Here is a 16685-nt window from a genome sequence, read left to right as displayed (position 1 = left end):
AGCCAAATACATCCTCGTTTTACATTGCACATTCTCACAGGATGAGATACTAATCGGTAGGACAATGTTCATTAAGCAGTCCTCAGAGGTCAGCAACTGAACAGAGGGATAGTGCAGACACTAACACTGCAGCATGCGCTTACAAGGCAGACCATGATAAGCAGACCATACTCTGATAGAATCATGACAGCAGATCTGGATGTAGCGAAAAGCAGGGCGAACTCAGTCATAAGGCAGATATTAGCAGGTCAAGTTTATACAAAACACTAAACTAGCATTGGTAAATGCATTAGGTTTTCGCCTGTGGGATTAATAATAAGCAGTGTGCGAGCAGTATATGAGGGCAGGAAGAATGGTGTGAGTGCTCTCTGTGTAGTGTGAGTGGTGCATGAATGAAAATTGATAAGTTTCTGAGTGCAGGGTGAAAGTGCCTGAATGCATGGTGATTGATGTGTGTTTAGTTCAGAATGAGAATTGTTTGAGTGTACAGGGTAAGAGATGTTATCATGTACAAGGTTAGAGGACGAGTGGTTTGAGCTCACAGGGATATGTTTGGGTGGAGGGTGAGAAGAATGTGAGTGCTGGGTGAGAGGCATGTCAATGATGGGTGAGAGGCATGTCAATGATGTGTGAGTGCAGAGTGAGCACGGTGTGAGTGGTGGATGAGCAGTATCTGACTGGCAGCTCAATGTCAGGGTGGCTGTGTAGAGAGAACGGTCTGAAGGGAAGATGAGGAGAGACTGGGGGAGAATAAGCAGAATGATGGTTGAGGGGCATAAAGGCCTTGGTAGAGGAGAGGGGAGAAGAGGATGTCTGAGAATGAGCGAAGGAAATAGAATGATAGGAGGAGAAGCAGAAGGAATGAAAAGGGGAAACGAAGGGCGAGTGTGAGAGGAAAGTAAAGGGTTAGCTTAGGGGAGCAGTCTGAAGGAAAAGTACTGAGGGCAGGAGGAGGGTGAGGGAAATGTAAGTGAGAGAGAGGAGGATTAAGAGGGGTGATCAAGGGTTAAAGGCTTAAGAATGAGGTATAAAAAGGGCCAATGAAAATAGGAAAGGGCTGTGGTATGTGAGAGACAGGAAAGGCAAACCACGTGGTGCAGCAAGGATGTGCTGATGGGTTGGAGAGGATGAGAAGAGGCTAAAGTAGGGAGGAGTGATTGACGAGGTGCAAAGAGGAGTAAAGTTGAGTGGTAAAGGTTGTGGAGAAAAGAGAACGAATGATGGATGAGGAACGATATAAAGTACTTAAATGTGTGATGGGCAGTTGATGTGCTGTTGGTAGGAGGAGGAAAGAGAACAGAATGAGAGGAGAGGAGAGAAATAAGGGAAAGGGAAGCTGGTATGAGAGAGGAGCATGAGGGAAGAGTGGAGGCTGGGGAGAAGTAAGCGATTCTTCCTGGCAAACAATGCAGTGTCCTGGGGGAAGTGAAAGTCGCAGACTAGTCTTCCCCCAGGGTTGTTCGCACTGGGAGGGCCAGGCTGGGGTTAGGGGTGTGGTTTGGGGGGTGGTATAAGAATGCAGGAGAGGAAGGCGACTTCCTCTTCCTGCATTCTGGCATAGTCGGGTGGGGTAGTTTAATTAAGACCTCCCAACCACCCTACAGTTATTAGGGTTCAGGGGTAGGGTTGAAAGAGCGTGTCAGTTTAGGACGGGCTGCAGGGTTGGCGGTACTTGGGAGGGGTGGAGCAGTCACTAGCGGGTGCACCCACCCCTCGTCAGGTGGAAGAGTGAATGATGGGGGGGACTGGAGGCATGAGTGTAATGCGAGGGTGCTAAGAGAGATCTGAAGAAAGGGATGAAGAACAGAATGGGTCATGGAGTGGAATGGAAGGTGAGTCCGGAGTGTATGAAGGTTGAATTGATGTTGGGGGCTTTGCTGTTTATTAATGTGTATTTAGTTGTTGATTATGTTTGTGCAGCCTGGTCCTAATAAATGGCCTTTTACGCTTTAAAAATCAGTGTGGCCTGTTTATTGTGCGATCAGCGCTGATGCAGAAAACCAAGCAAACTAGATGCATCGCGAAGAGCTTCTAAGCACTTGCAAGCTCGAAGAAAAAAATCTACATAATTCACATGGAAAGAAACTAAAAATAAAATCACAGCAAGGAAAAAGGTGTTGACAGCCCATCCCAGCCTCTTTTCAAGAGTCAGCCCATCCTGGGAAAGCTGCTCTGGGGTCATGTCCTGTACTCTCTCTGGAGAAGAAAAGGCTGGAACCTTGCTAACCCACTTCCTACTCATAGTTACCGATATCTGAAAGCTGGTTCGTGAAAATTATGGAGCAGGGGTACATTGTGAAGTCCGAGATCATACTGAAAATAGGGTTCAACACAAGATATAATGATTTTTCTGTAATGTAAACTATGTAAATAACTGTAGCCCTACTGAGGAAGGCAGTCACTATTTTCAGTACACTCACTTCTCTCTCTTTCTGAATAATGTATTTTAACCCGCTGGCAATGGAGCAGGCACCCAGTAAGGACCCCATTGTTGCCCCGAATCAGACGGCGTAGAATCTTTGTTTACTCTGTACAAAGAACTGCTGACACGCCTGTCACTAGACCTAGCTGAAGCCATAACAATTTAGACAACCCCTCCGTGCTCTGTAGACACAGAATAGGGACACTACCATTGCTTGGAATGTCACAGCTGGAACGCCTTTTCTCCGTTTATCTGAAGACCACCTTGAAATTACATATTTGGTTTCCACAAACATATGGCAATTTTAAAAAGGGATTTTTTTCTGTGTTTGCCAGATTATTATTTTCAAAGGCTCAATGCAAGTAGTAATCAAATAAACACAATGTTTAACGGGATTCTATATTTAAAGGACACATGTAAATATTTTGATCATATTTTAAAAGTATTTGCTACATATTAATGCTCTGTAACTTGTGTCTCATTTCTGGTAAGCTATAAAGGTGAACACATTTTGCAGTATACTTTTTCATAATAATCTCCCAGTTTAAGACACTGTAATGATAGTATGCCATCAGGATTGATGTTACAGACACACACTGAAGCCATTATGGATTGGGAAAATGATTTCCGCTTTGTTACCAAATATACATAAAAAATACAAACTTTACTAATTCATACAAATGTGTAATGGGCAAAGCCTTAATAAATTAATTGCAGTATGCTTACATTTGGACATAAATAATAGCTTATTTTGTGTGAACCTAGCAGGAGTATGGGGACACCATATATGCCACAGCCCAAATGAAACCCCCTAAACAGTGAGCAACAAGTAAGAAGAAGGCCCAAAGCCACGGCAGCAGTAACAAAGCAATGTCCTGAGAGGCAGCCATATTAAAGTCAGACTGTAAGCACAACAAAGCAAATAATAAGTGAATTGATTGTATGAAACTTATGAGACCCATGGAGTTGGTATGAGAGGTGGGCCCCATTGAGAGCTTGAAATGCGTGCAGCTAGACACCATTAATAAATGCTCTAAATGAGTGCTGCGCAGGTAAAAATCTATAAAAATAGTTTCAGAAAAGCGGGTGGAAACAGTACTTCGGTGCCGGGTAACAGAAAAAAGCACACAAGAGGAACAACATGAGGAAACAGGAAACGAGTGATACAGCTAGTAGAAACAGTGGAAAAGTAAACGGCAAGTACAGAAACCAAAAAAAAGCAATGAAAGCAAGGGGACGGGATGTAAGCCCCTTTTAACATATATTTAAAGCAAACGATTTCACAAGCACAGCACAAACGCTGTGCAGGCGAAACCTAAAAAGCACACTCAATGGAGAGGCGATGATTACAAGGTCATGCTCACAAAGCAGTATTAAAGCATGTTTACAGGGAAGACAACGATCATCATGGAAAGTCGGAACAGCACAAAACCGAGCGCATTTAATGGAAGGCACAGGTCAGAGACATGCTCAGTCAGCAGCACAACAACATGCTCAGAGGCAGTAGTGATCCGCCGGGCATGCTCACACAGCACAATAGTCATTTACTTAAAATAACATTTTAAAAAACCTAACCCTAACATTTTATTTAAATAATGCCAATATTTATTTCTTAACAATCCTACCTACCCAATGTTATTTAAAGTAAAAATAACTTCTCTTCAATGTTCAGGCACTTAAAAAGCCAAATCCTGTAGAGAATAACAAACACCGTACACAGCACAGATCCATTAAATAAAGCGTGGGCAAACTGCCATTTCACTTATCCTACCCTTTTGCTAAAGTTTCAAACTTCGAGATCTACTGGCCAGGTCCTTTAACAACTATTAGAACACTGGAATTTTCAGAGCTCAATTGAAGACAATACAGTGACAGAGGGGTAATAATAATGCTACTTCGTTCATGCCTTGGTCTTTCGGAGTAATCACACACAAACCCAATTTTTGTGTTGACCTTTACTTTTATACAGAAGAAGAAGTTAATGTTTGCCAGCTGCCTGTCTCCCTATTCAGTGTTCATACCTTAGGAATTATTGGCATGTTAGATAATCTGCCACTTGCATTTTACCAAACACTGAGAGATGTTTCACTTTATGTTCAGTGAATTATTTCTTCATATAATTATTGCTAACAAACTGCAGATCACTCTCATTGCTGTTAGAAGTGATTTTCATGCATGGAATTACATGTGACCTCTAGCAATATATATTTAGATATTATAAGCTTTGCCTAATGTATAAAATACTTAGGGCCCCATTAGAATGGTGGGCGGATCCCCCCGCCGAGCCGGCAGTAGGCACCGCCGGCCCGGCGGGGGCTATTTGCACGCCATCCATACCTAAAAGACCCCTGCTATATTAGGATGGCTGGGGGGGTCTGCGGTGGACGGAAAGACCATCCGCCGCTTTTCCGCCAGTCGACCGGGTAGAAAACATGTTTAATATGGTGGCGGTGTTTGAAAGACACCGCCATCCATATTAGCATGATGGCGCCATCCATATTAGCATGATAGCGGAGATCAGCCGAAAGGCATGTGGTCTTTGCTTTTGGGGGCCTGTTCTGGGCCCCCAAAGTGTTGGGGGTGGGGGGGTGCACATGGGGGGTACCTATGGTACCCCCCTGCATTTGCATGCACAAGATGGCAGGCACCGCACGGTGCCTGTCAACATGCATTTTTTACATTGCTGCGGGTGCTGCTGACAGCACCACCCGCTGCAATGTAAGAAATGCGATATGCGCCCACAAGTGTGGCAGGGGCATCCTAATGAATAAGGTAGGACAGTCGCAACCCTGGTGGGCGGCCCTGCATCCGGTTAAGGAAAGTCCGCCTGCCATCGTAATGATGCCCTAAGTATCAGGGCCCTTCTCTGGAGGACCCTGCAGCTCGCACCACCCATTGCTCTGCCAGCCCTTCCAAAGACAGCGCCAACATAAATGACCAACTCACTTCTACAAGGGAGGCACTTCTGACTACTCCAGGACACACAAAGGTATAGAATGGCACTAGTGGCAGATATTATCAACCTTTAATGTATTTTGAATTGGTATGGCGTTACAAATCTGAGTCTTCCATCCACTGATATAAGCGAGATAAAAGTAATTTTCCAACTATTTTACCCACATCATCAAGTAGAGGAATCAGCCGATAATTAGTGACAAGATCTCTCGGACCCTTTTTGTGGATAGGCATGAATATTGATTTCCGCCATGAATGTGTAATTTCTCTTAGGGTCCAGATGGTATTAAAACTTTGGGTTAGAACTGGAGACCAAAGAGTTAACTGGTTGAAAAAGACATCAGATGGAATTTTGTCTGGGCCAGATGCTTTATGAGGCTTTTGCACCTTAATTGCTTGTTCAACTTCCTGTACAGTAAATTGTTGCTTTTGCCCTCTTGTAATCGAATTTGCTGCAGGTGTAAGACATGTCGTAGATGTCTGTCTGCTTTCTACGTTCAAATTCTGATCTCCAACTCTCTTAATACCACTGAACCTTATTGGCTGTTGGATGTTGACAGTGCAGTACTGGAGTATCAGGCCTATTGAGCAAGGATTCAGCGTCTTTTTTGTATAACAGACTATAATGTTCTATCCAAGGTTGAGGACTAATGTTCAACTCCCGATTTTTCGGACGGCAGCCACCTCTGATAATTCCTCAGAATTTCTTTGCATTTCGTTAAGATATTGCGTACAACAGCTCTTGCCATAGCTTATGCATGTAGTGTTTCTTTTTGTATTTTTAGAGACCCCTATATGGTTTTCTTTTCTCAAAAAAATGCTGTTCATTTGCTTGTCCTACATGTCAGTTCTTTAGGGCCAGGGACAATGATTTTAAAAATTTTGCACATTCCTTGTCATACCAATCCCTACCATCCTGGGAAAATTTCACAACGTTGCAACTAATTTGATACTCTCTTTTCACAGTTGTTTTGTGCCAATAACTCCTCAAACTTTTGCATTTGTAACTGTTGTTGCTCCACATTATTTACCGGTAGATCTAATATCATATTGTGTATTGTTATTCATTTTGAACTAGTAGTGTAGATATCTAGGGCCAGATGTAGGCAATCCCACTTTACAGACTCTTAAATACTGAATCATACCGATTCTGTATTTAAGAACAGACAAATGGGATGTAGATAATTTTTTGTAAGAAATTACCGAATCGGTAAGTTTCGGTTAATACCGAATCGGTATTTACCGATTCAGTAATTGCCATTCATTCTTATGGGCCCGGAGGCCCATAGGAATGAATGTCAATTACCGAATCGGTAAATACCGATTGGGTAAAAGGGGGAAACATTGAAGGGTGGCAGGGTGTCACTTTGACACCCTGTTGCACCCCTCAATTGTGTATGAGTGCACATGTTGCAGACATACATGCCCTAAGGGCATGTATGTCTGCAACATGGCACTGTTGGAAAAGCAAAAAAAATGCTTTTTCAAAGGTTTTCATTATTTACCACCAACTTGTAGTTGGTGCTAAATAACGAATCCTTAACTGAGGAATGCACTAACTTGAGTGCTCCCTACATCCTGGATTCTGTAATTTACCAAATCGGTATGTTAAGAATTCGATATTTTACTGAATCCTTAAATTACCGATTCGGTAAAATACCGAATCCTACAAAAATGCCACCTACATCTAAATAGTCCAATACCGGTCGGTAACGGCCGAAATTCAATGATTTCAGCCATTACCGACCGGTATTGGGTGACCTACATCTGCCCCTAGTTCCTTGCCATCTTGTGGCCTAATAATATTTTCCCTATTTGAATTTAAAATAACTTAATACATTTTTGTAACTCGAGTAGAGTATGTTTAATTATTAAACACTGTTTGCTTATCTAAAAATTTCAAAGACAGCGCCACCATGTGGTAGATTGTCAGAGTGAGTGTTGAAAATAAAGTGCCAGATCTGTTGACTGGGTGTGAGTGTTTGATAGGTTCAGATGCTCAGTCCATCACCACCCCCTTCTGTACCGCTTTGTTCGCCATAATTTGGCAGGGTATGCTCGGACGCGAGTCCCTTGCTCAGTTTGCCACTGGATTCAAGCAAGCCTGGCTGAAGACGGCTGTAATGCCAGAAACCGGTCCTAGGAAGCTTGAATTCGGTCCAGGGAAGGCATGGCATGGCGATTCGGGCTGAACTGTTCCCATGAGGTACAGGGTCAGACTGATTTTCATATGGCCATGTCTGAACTGGGGTGGCCGAGTGGGCTTAAGAACGGTGATGGATTAAACCCAGATCTGTTGACTGAGTGTGAGTATTTGATAGTTCAGATGCTCCGTCCATCCCCACCCCCTTTTGTACCGCTTTGTTCGCCATAAGTTGGTAGGGTACACTCAGATGTGAGTCCCTTGCTCACTTTGCCACTGGATTCAAACAAGCCTGGCTGAAGACGGCTGTAATGCCAGAAACCGGTCCTAGGAAGCTTGAATCCGGTTCAGGGAAGGCATGGCTTGGCGGTTCAGGCTGGACTGTTCCCATGAGGCACAGGGTCTGACTGATTTGCATATGGCCGTCTGAACTGGGGTGGCAGAGTGGGCTAAAGAACGGTGATGGATTAAACCCAGATCTGTTGACTGGGTGTGAGTATATGATAGGTTCAGATGCTCTGTCCATCACCACCCCCTTTTGTACTGCTTTGCTCGCCATAAGTTGGCAGGGTATGCCCAGACGTGGGTCCCTTGCTCACTTTGCCACTGGATTCAAGCAAGCCTGGCTGAAGATGGCTGGAATGCCAGAAACCGGTCCTAGGAAGCTTGAATCTGGTCCAGGGAAGGCATGGCCTGGCTGTTCGGGCTGGACTGTTCCCATGAGGCACAGGGTCAGACTGATTTGCATATGGCCTTGTTGGAACTGGGGTGGCAGAGTGGGCTAAAGAACGGTGTTGGAATAAACCCAGATCTGTTGACTGGGTGTGAGTGTTTGATAGGTTCAGATGCTCCGTCCATCACCAGCCCCTTTTGTACCGCTTTGTTCGCCATAAGTTGGCAGGGTATGCTCAGACGTGAGTCCCTTGCTCACTTTGCCACTGGATTCAAGCAAGCCTGGCTGAAGACGGCTGTAATGCCAGAAACTGGTCCTAGGAAGCTTGAATCCGGTCCAGGAAAGACATGGCTTGGCGGTTCGGGCTGGACTGTTCCCATGAGGCACAGGGTCAGACTGATTTGCATATGGCCATGTCTGAACTGGGGTGGCGGAGTGGGCTAAAGAACGGTGATGGATTAAACCAAGATCTGTTGACTGGGTGTCAGTGTTTGATAGGTTCAGATGCTCCGTCCATCACCACCCCCTTTTGGACCGCGAGATCAGACAAGGAGGCACACTGGTGAACAAGCACAAATTTAAGTGCACAAAAAATCATGATTTGCATTAAACCTGACAACATATGGTGTAGTTTGTCTGAGACAGACATAGGGATGCTGCTTTCAAATGAAAGGTTTCATGAGTGAAAATAGTTTATATAAAAATTAGATGCTTTGTTTTTTTTCCTGTATTATTTAAAAAAAAAAAGTACTGTCCCAATATGATTAAAGAACAACAAATATTTGTTATCTATAGGAATAATTCATATAGCAGTTGTTTTCTTAACAGAAAAAATATTGAATCGCTCTCCAGTGTAAGATCTAGTAATGCTGATGAAACAGCAGTGATCATCAGAATGTCTAGACAGTCACCTATGTAAGGACCTCCACAATGAGCACGCAGTCGAGATCCATTTATGTGCGACACAGCGTTCCCATGCTGAGCATATACACAAGGCAGAATAAAATGTCAGAATGAATGTATTTATACTTTATTAATTACATATTTAACACTAATTCATTACGTGTTTGAGTAAATAACCAGATTTTTTCACTAAACTTTGTGACGAAAAATGATTTGTGTTCTTTGCAAAATTAAGATCTTTAGCAAGCAGCTGAACTTAGTTGAAACATAACTTTAACTTCATCAAATCTGTTGCTTATAAAATAACAGATCAAAACAGATGACTTAACACATAAAACTATTAATACCATTAATGATGATGTACCAAATGGTATCCCCAAAGTCGTTGTTGATGACATCATATATGACATCACTGTAGTATCATCGATGATCTCTCGAGTGATATTACAAACCATATCACATATGCAAATTAGGGGAACTACAGATTTTGTGAGTTTGCACTGAATCAGTACTTTTGGGCATGTTTCCTCCTCACACCAAATGCATCAACAGGTTGTGTATACACATTCTTAGCAGCTATGTGCTGTTCATAAAAAATGCAGTGCCTAATTGATTTGCACATGCACGTATCATAGCCTCATAATCTCCATATATAATAACTCACCCCATGCATTCTCAAAACATTTCCATATAGATAGGCAACAATAGTAAGCATGGGCATAAAATCCGCTCCGTTCGTGGAATTTGCGGATTTTCTGCAATTTTGCGGTCCGCGAATCTCACGAAATTGCAGAAAAATCCACGAAATCTCGTGCGAGACGGATTGTCAAAAACTGAAGTACATGAAGCACTTACAGGGTTACAGCAGGTGCCCAAGTTGAAGCTAGTTTCTATGTAACCATTTACAAAATGGTTACAAAGATATTAACTTCAACTCGGGCACCTGCTGTAACTCTGTAAGTGCTTCCTGAGCAGCGCCCCCAGAGTTGTTGCCTACTTGCAACTATTATCTGACCCTGCTCTGACCCTCGAAGCAGGGTCAGATAATAGTTACAAGTATGGCACAATGCTCCAGGCTGTCACAAAAATTAAACCACAACAGGAAGCACTTACAGATAAGGAAGCAGGTGCTGGACTTAAAGCTCAAATTCAGTAACACATTAACCAGCCCCCGGTTGATGCTGGGCAGTTGTGCTTTCTCCACATAATCTACAGTGGTGAACCAGAGAGTGCTGTGAGGAACCAGAAGGTGCAGTTGTGAACCAGAGAGTGGCAGTGATGAACCAGAGGGTGGCAGTGATGAACCAGAGGGTGGCAGTCGTGAACCAGAGGGTGGCAGTGGTGAACCAGAGGGTGCTGTGATGAACCAGAGGATGGCAGTGATGAGCCAGAGGGTGACAGTGATGAACTAGAGGGTGACAGTGGTGAACCAGAGGGTGGCAGTGGTGAACCAGAGGGTGGCAGTGATAAACCAGAGGGTGGCAGTGGTGAACCAGAGGGTGGCAGTGGTGAACCAGAGGGTGTCAATGATGAACCAGAGGGTGGCAGTGATGAACCAGAGGGTGCCAGTGATGAAACAGAGGGTGACAGTGATGAACCAGAGGGTGGCAGTGATGAAACAGAGGGTGGCAGTGATGAAACAGAGGGTGGCAGTGGTGAAACAGGGGGTGGCAGTGGTGAACCAGAGGGTGGCAGTGGTGAACCAGAGGGTGGCAGTGATGAACTAGAGGGTGGCAGTGATTAACTAGAGGGTGGCAGTGATGAACCAGACAGTGGCATTGATGAACCAGAGGGTGGCAGTAGTGAACCAGAGGGTGCTGTGATGAACCAGAGGGTGGCAGTGATGAACCAGAGGGTGGCAGTGATGAACCAGAGGGTGGCAGTCGTGAACCAGAGGGTGGCAGTGGTGAACCAGAGGGTGCTGTGATGAACCAGAGGATGGCAGTGATGAGCCAGAGGGTGACAGTGATGAACTAGAGGGTGACAGTGGTGAACCAGAGGGTGGCAGTGGTGAACCAGAGGGTGGCAGTGATGAACCAGAGGGTGGCAGTGGTGAACCAGAGGGTCGCAGTGGTGAACCAGAGGGTGGCAGTGATGAACCAGAGGGTGGCAGTGATGACCTAGAGGGTGGCAGTGATGAACCAGTGGGTGGTGCTGCTAAACTGCCCGGGAGCCCTGTGGGTGTGAGCCCCCGCGCTGATGAGCTGCCCAGGGGTTGTGAGCCCACGCGCTACTGAACTGCCCTGGGACCCAGTGGGTGTGAGCCCCCGTGCTGCTGAACTGCCCCGGAGCCCTCTCAGTGTGAAAATCATTTGTGCTCAATTGCCTGGGAGCCCTCTGGCTGTGAGCACACATTGTGCTAAGTGCCCCCCTGCCCCCAGTACATATATACCTGTACCGCACAGCACCATTATGCTCTTGCACCATGAAGTCTGGTGCCTGGATGCTCCTGATCCGTGTAGGTGGTACCACCGCCTGGTACAGTCAAAATGTAAAGTCATAACTTGCTACACAGCACCAATAAACACGTGTCCCCCCGGGCACCGGTATGTGCATGTACCAGGCGTGGAGCACCCGCATGCCACTGCACTCTACTGCCCAGCGACAGCATATGCCTGTACGGGGCAGTTTAGTATGAGATGGGACATTGTCCAGCAGCTGCATGCGCCTGAACCCACTGAGCAGGATCAGAATGGCTTTGTACCAACACGCGCAGCAGAGCTATCTTGGACATCTGAAGGATTCTGGGGTCCTGTGCCAAACGTATTTTTGCATCTATTAGTTTCCCGAGCGCCATCCCCGTGTAGCTCCTGTGACCAGGAGGCTGCTTTCTCCTCATCTGCTGCTCTGCTCGGTCTCTGACCCTTTATAAACAAGATGCATGTGAACTCGCATAGAAGCCCGCCCGTTTGGCCCATCCACCACACACTAGCGGTATGAAATGTCTTCCCGCCCATCCCCACTTTAATGTCCAGCTCACTCAAGGGACCTCAGCGCCTTGTGGCGCACTAGCAAAGTTACAGGCACATGTGGTCACATATTTGTGCAAATGGCACAAAAATCCGCGAGTTTGCTGGAAAATTCATGAACTCGCGGATTTTTTTTGCCATTTCGCATGAATTCACGGACCGCGAATTCGCACATTTTGCCCATACTTAAACAATAGTACAACAGTTGCGCATCTCCACCTTAGGAGCAGTACAGATCAAATCAGTCAACTAATGGTGCTCTAAGCACTATAACTCACCCGTTGCCGAGATGTGTACATCTGGACCAAAGAAAAAGAACATTCCCTAGCCCAGGCACACAACAAATCAGAACATAGTGGAACACTCTTATGATGTATATGGTATTAGACATATTGGTCTAGGCGCATTAGTTATGACTGTTTGTACAATACAAGTGTTTTAGAAATCTGTACTATGTTAATGAAATTTGACACCTAAAGAATTCATCAGAAACATCCTAGTATTATGGTAAAAAATTATTTTTACTTGGTTTAATAAGAAAAAGCAAACAATATCACAGCTATAGTTAAAAAAAATTTAACAAGAGGTACAAATGTGATGAAAGTGATACTTCATAGATGATTTAAGCCTACTCGTGTTTCATCCCTACATTGGAACTTTTTCAAGGCTAATAAAAGCAATACCTAAAAAAAGCAAAGATTGGTTAAAAACAATGTGCTTTTTTGAAAATGTTAAAATTGGTTTATGCGGTTAGAATCATTCTCTCACACTTTTGGTGTATTGAGATCAACACCACACATGCTCCTCATAACCTGTGAACTTATTATTCAGAAAAAGAAAAGTAGAAAGAACAAAAAACACCTCGACCAAGCAATAGACCGGAGTTAAGCTATCAAGTTGTATTAGTTATTGATTAGTTAACTGAGTATTTGTATGGGAGAGTGAATGTGTGTGTGGTTTGGTGGGGGGTGTGTGACTGCCCAAAGATGTGTGAATAGTTGATTCACTAGATATATGAAGTTAAAACTACATGTTCTAACAGTTGTTTGGGTGAGTGAATATCTTTATGGGTGTGGTGATGAGCAAATATATTTCTCAATGGTGCATGTCCAACAAACTAGAAAAATAAAAGGCAGTGTATGTGTCAGTTGTTGTATATAAATAAGTATACCTAAGACTCAATGATTGTGTGAGTGACTGTATGGATAACTTTATACTTGTAATAATGATTTTATAATTCACTAAGTATGACTTACTATCTCAATGAATAGATGAAGTTGTGTTTGTATAAGTGTGTAGCTAAGTAAATATGTAAGTATGATCCATTGTTTGCATAAGTGAGTAGGATGATTTCATATGTGAATAGGATGTGTGCTGGTGTGTAATGTCGATTTAGGTGTACAAGTATTTTTGATAGTGTTCTATAGTTCATTGACAGCATGTATGAGTGAATCTACAGGTAAGTGATTAGATGTGTGTATACATCTATGAATCACTGAGTGGGTTTTTAGATACTTGTATTGCTGTAACAATGGATTCAAATATCATACTCTGTATTTTACAAAGAGTGATGAAAGATTTTACTACTGTATGAAAAGGTGTATGTGATTGTCACATGGATGATATCATCAGTGATGTCATCAGTGATGTCATTTGAGATGTCATCAGTGATGTCACTGACCTTGTCATGAATGATGTAATATGTGACATCATCAGCAGTGGATTGCGGGTGCACGATATATAGTTAGTACAACTAACTATATAGGAGCAGTTTCAATGGTTTTGTATGAGTGAAATGTCCAGCTAACTATAACACCCCTAAAATGTATAGTTTTTTGAGTGAATTTTAAAGGTTTTTTAAATGCTAATTCCGAACTATATAAGGCCTGAAACCTATGGTTTTTTCAGTGAATTTGCAAGGTTTTTTAAATGCTAATTCCTAACTATATAAGGCCTGAAACCTATGTTTTTTTCAGTGAATTTCAAAGGTTTTTTTAATGCTAATTCCTAACTATATAAGACCTGAAACCTATGGTTTTTTAAGTGAATTTCAAAGGTTTTTTAAATGCTAATTCCTAACTATATAAGGCCTGAAACCCATGTTTTTTTATTGAATTTCGAAGGTTTTTTAAATGACAATTTTTAAATGTATTAATTGGTATTTTTTTTATACTGATTTACTACATTTTTCCATCAGGTGTTCAGAGGGCACGCCCCCTTTTTACAACACTCTGCAGTGCAAACCCTGGCGCGTTGCAGAGATGGAACTAATTCCCCTTGCATACTGGGGGTCCCTGGGGGACAACTAGCCCACCAGGAGCCTCCAGTATAAGCCAGTGGGCTGCATTGCAGAGAGGTTTAATGAGGCCACACCTTTTTTACACCTCTCTGCAGCGCAACTCCTGGCGTGTTTGCAGAGGGGTAACTAATTCCCCTTGCAAACTGGGGGTCCCTGGGGGCCAACTAGCCCACCTGGAACCTGCAGTATGCGCCAGGGGGGCTGCATTGCAGAGAGGTGTAATGAGGCCACACCTTTTTTACACCTCTCTGCAGCGCAACTCCTGGCGTGTTTGCAGAGTAGGATTTAATTCCCCTTGCATATTGGGGGTCCCTGAGGGCCAACTAGCCCACCAGGAGCCTCCAGTATGCGCAAAGGGGCTGTGTTTCTTTGCCCCGGGGGTGGCGGTCCCCGGGGCAGTGTGGGGGGGATTGTGGACCCCCCACACTTCTTTATCACTATGCCTCTGTGATTTGGTTCCCCCGGGGGGGTAATTTTTTAAAAAACAGACCAAGTTTAAAAAAAAATGATGTGGGCCTTTTTTGTCCTTGTGGGACCACCTGGGCAGGCCTAGGGCGTAAGGGTGTATCTACCCTGTCCGCTTTTTGTGTTCTTCACTGTTGTTTTTCTGCTTTCTTGTGCCTCGGTCTACCGAGCACAAGATGGATGCCAGCCCTTCCTGGTTAGAAGTGTTGACAGCCAATGAGCATGAAGCTTTCTTGGGAAGGCATGCTGATTGGCTGCCACTGTCTGTCAACACTCCAAAACAGAAATTGGTGGCAGCCATCTTGTGCCTCGGTAGACTGAGGCACAGGAAAACAGAAAAACAAATGTGTAGAGCTCAAAAAGGGGGCATGGTAGAAGCACCCTGACCCTCTAGGCCTGCTCAGGGGGTCCCACAAGGACCCCCAAGAACCAATTTTTTTTTTTCGAAAAATCGCGGGGTGCTCGCACGTTGCTCGCATGGTGCGCGCTTATAGATATATACATTTTTTCAAATTCAATTTTCTCAACAACTACTGGAGGGATTTACACCATGTAACAAAAAGCGTGATCTTCGAACAGAACTCTACCTTTTTACCAAGTTTGGTGTAATTCCGTTCAGCGGTTCGAGCTGTAGCCGTGTCTAATCGTCCTTTGGAAAATAACATGGGGAAAACACGTTTTGGGACCCCCCTTTTTTCTCAGCCCCCACTTGACGAATCACCCAAAACTTTCAGGGAAGGAGCGGAGCGGAGCGGGCCATTTTCTTTGAGAAATTCGCGGAGATTCATCAACCGGCGCCAAAGTTATTCCCAATAGAATATTGCGGATTTCCTATTGAAACTAGGTCCTAACTATATATACCTACTGGCGACCGCCAGTAGGTAATAATTATATATATATATATATATATATATATATATATATATATATATATATATATATATATATATATATATATATATATATATATATATATATATATATATATATATATATATATATATATACCCAACAACTGCTGTCTCTCAACACACCGATTTCCAGGACAGAGAAAACCACGCAAGTCCCACGTTTCTTTTGGCACGAAGTTTATTTAGGTAAGAGTTTCCAAAATCTGACGCGTTTCGGGCATCCGTCCTTGCTCACAGACAGATAAATATATATATATTGAACAAACAGCTCCTGTTGGGAACCGGAGACCCAAGGGGGTGGCGCATCAGCTGGCAGAGCAGCTGGTAAAATAATACCAAGGCAGAGAAGAAGTAAGACACGCTCTCAGGAACAACACAGGTATATCCACAACAATCAATATATTCCTTCATAAATTGCAATGTGACACGTTTCAGCCGTCAAACAGCCTTGATCACATAAAAGCACGTTTTGTGGATATCCCCGTGGCGTTCCTGAGAGCGCGTCTTACTTCTTTAAAAAAAAAGAAAATGCTCAGGCCCCAGGGGATGGGATCCCTGGGTCCAAAAGTAGCCAGGTGGCTAGTTGGCCCTCAGGGACCCTCAGGATTCAAGGGGACTGAACCCTCCAACTTACAATGCGCCAGGAGGCACATTTGTGCAGTGGTGCAGGGAAGGGGCGGGGCTTTATATAACAAGTATGCAAATGTGCCCCCTGCCGCGTTGTGAATTGGGGCCCTCAGAGGCCTGAAGAGACTGGACTGGGCTAGGGACACTGGTAAAATATATTTAACTAGTGTCATATTGCCTGTTTATCCCCCCTAAAAAGCAGTTTTTCGCTATTTTATCTGTTAAGCCTGCTTCCTGCTGGGAGCGTGTTTGAGACTATTTGATACTGCTATTTTCTATTGTTGCACCAACCACCCATTTTTCGTGATTTCATGTTAT

The 16685-nt window shown here is 43.9% G+C and overlaps 1 protein-coding gene across 1 annotated transcript in view; it reads right to left on the bottom strand.

The window, feature by feature from the left end:
• AK5 (adenylate kinase 5) overlaps positions 1-16685 on the bottom strand; it is a 2618000-nt gene that overhangs the window by 2101987 nt on the left and 499328 nt on the right. The window lies entirely within an intron of this gene.

This window comes from Lissotriton vulgaris, chromosome 1_1 (assembly GCF_964263255.1).
Source record: "Lissotriton vulgaris chromosome 1_1, aLisVul1.2, whole genome shotgun sequence".
NCBI classification, from domain to species: Eukaryota; Metazoa; Chordata; class Amphibia; order Caudata; family Salamandridae; genus Lissotriton; species Lissotriton vulgaris.
Note: the sequence above shows the minus strand (reverse complement) of the source record. Positions and strands in the feature narration are given on the sequence as shown.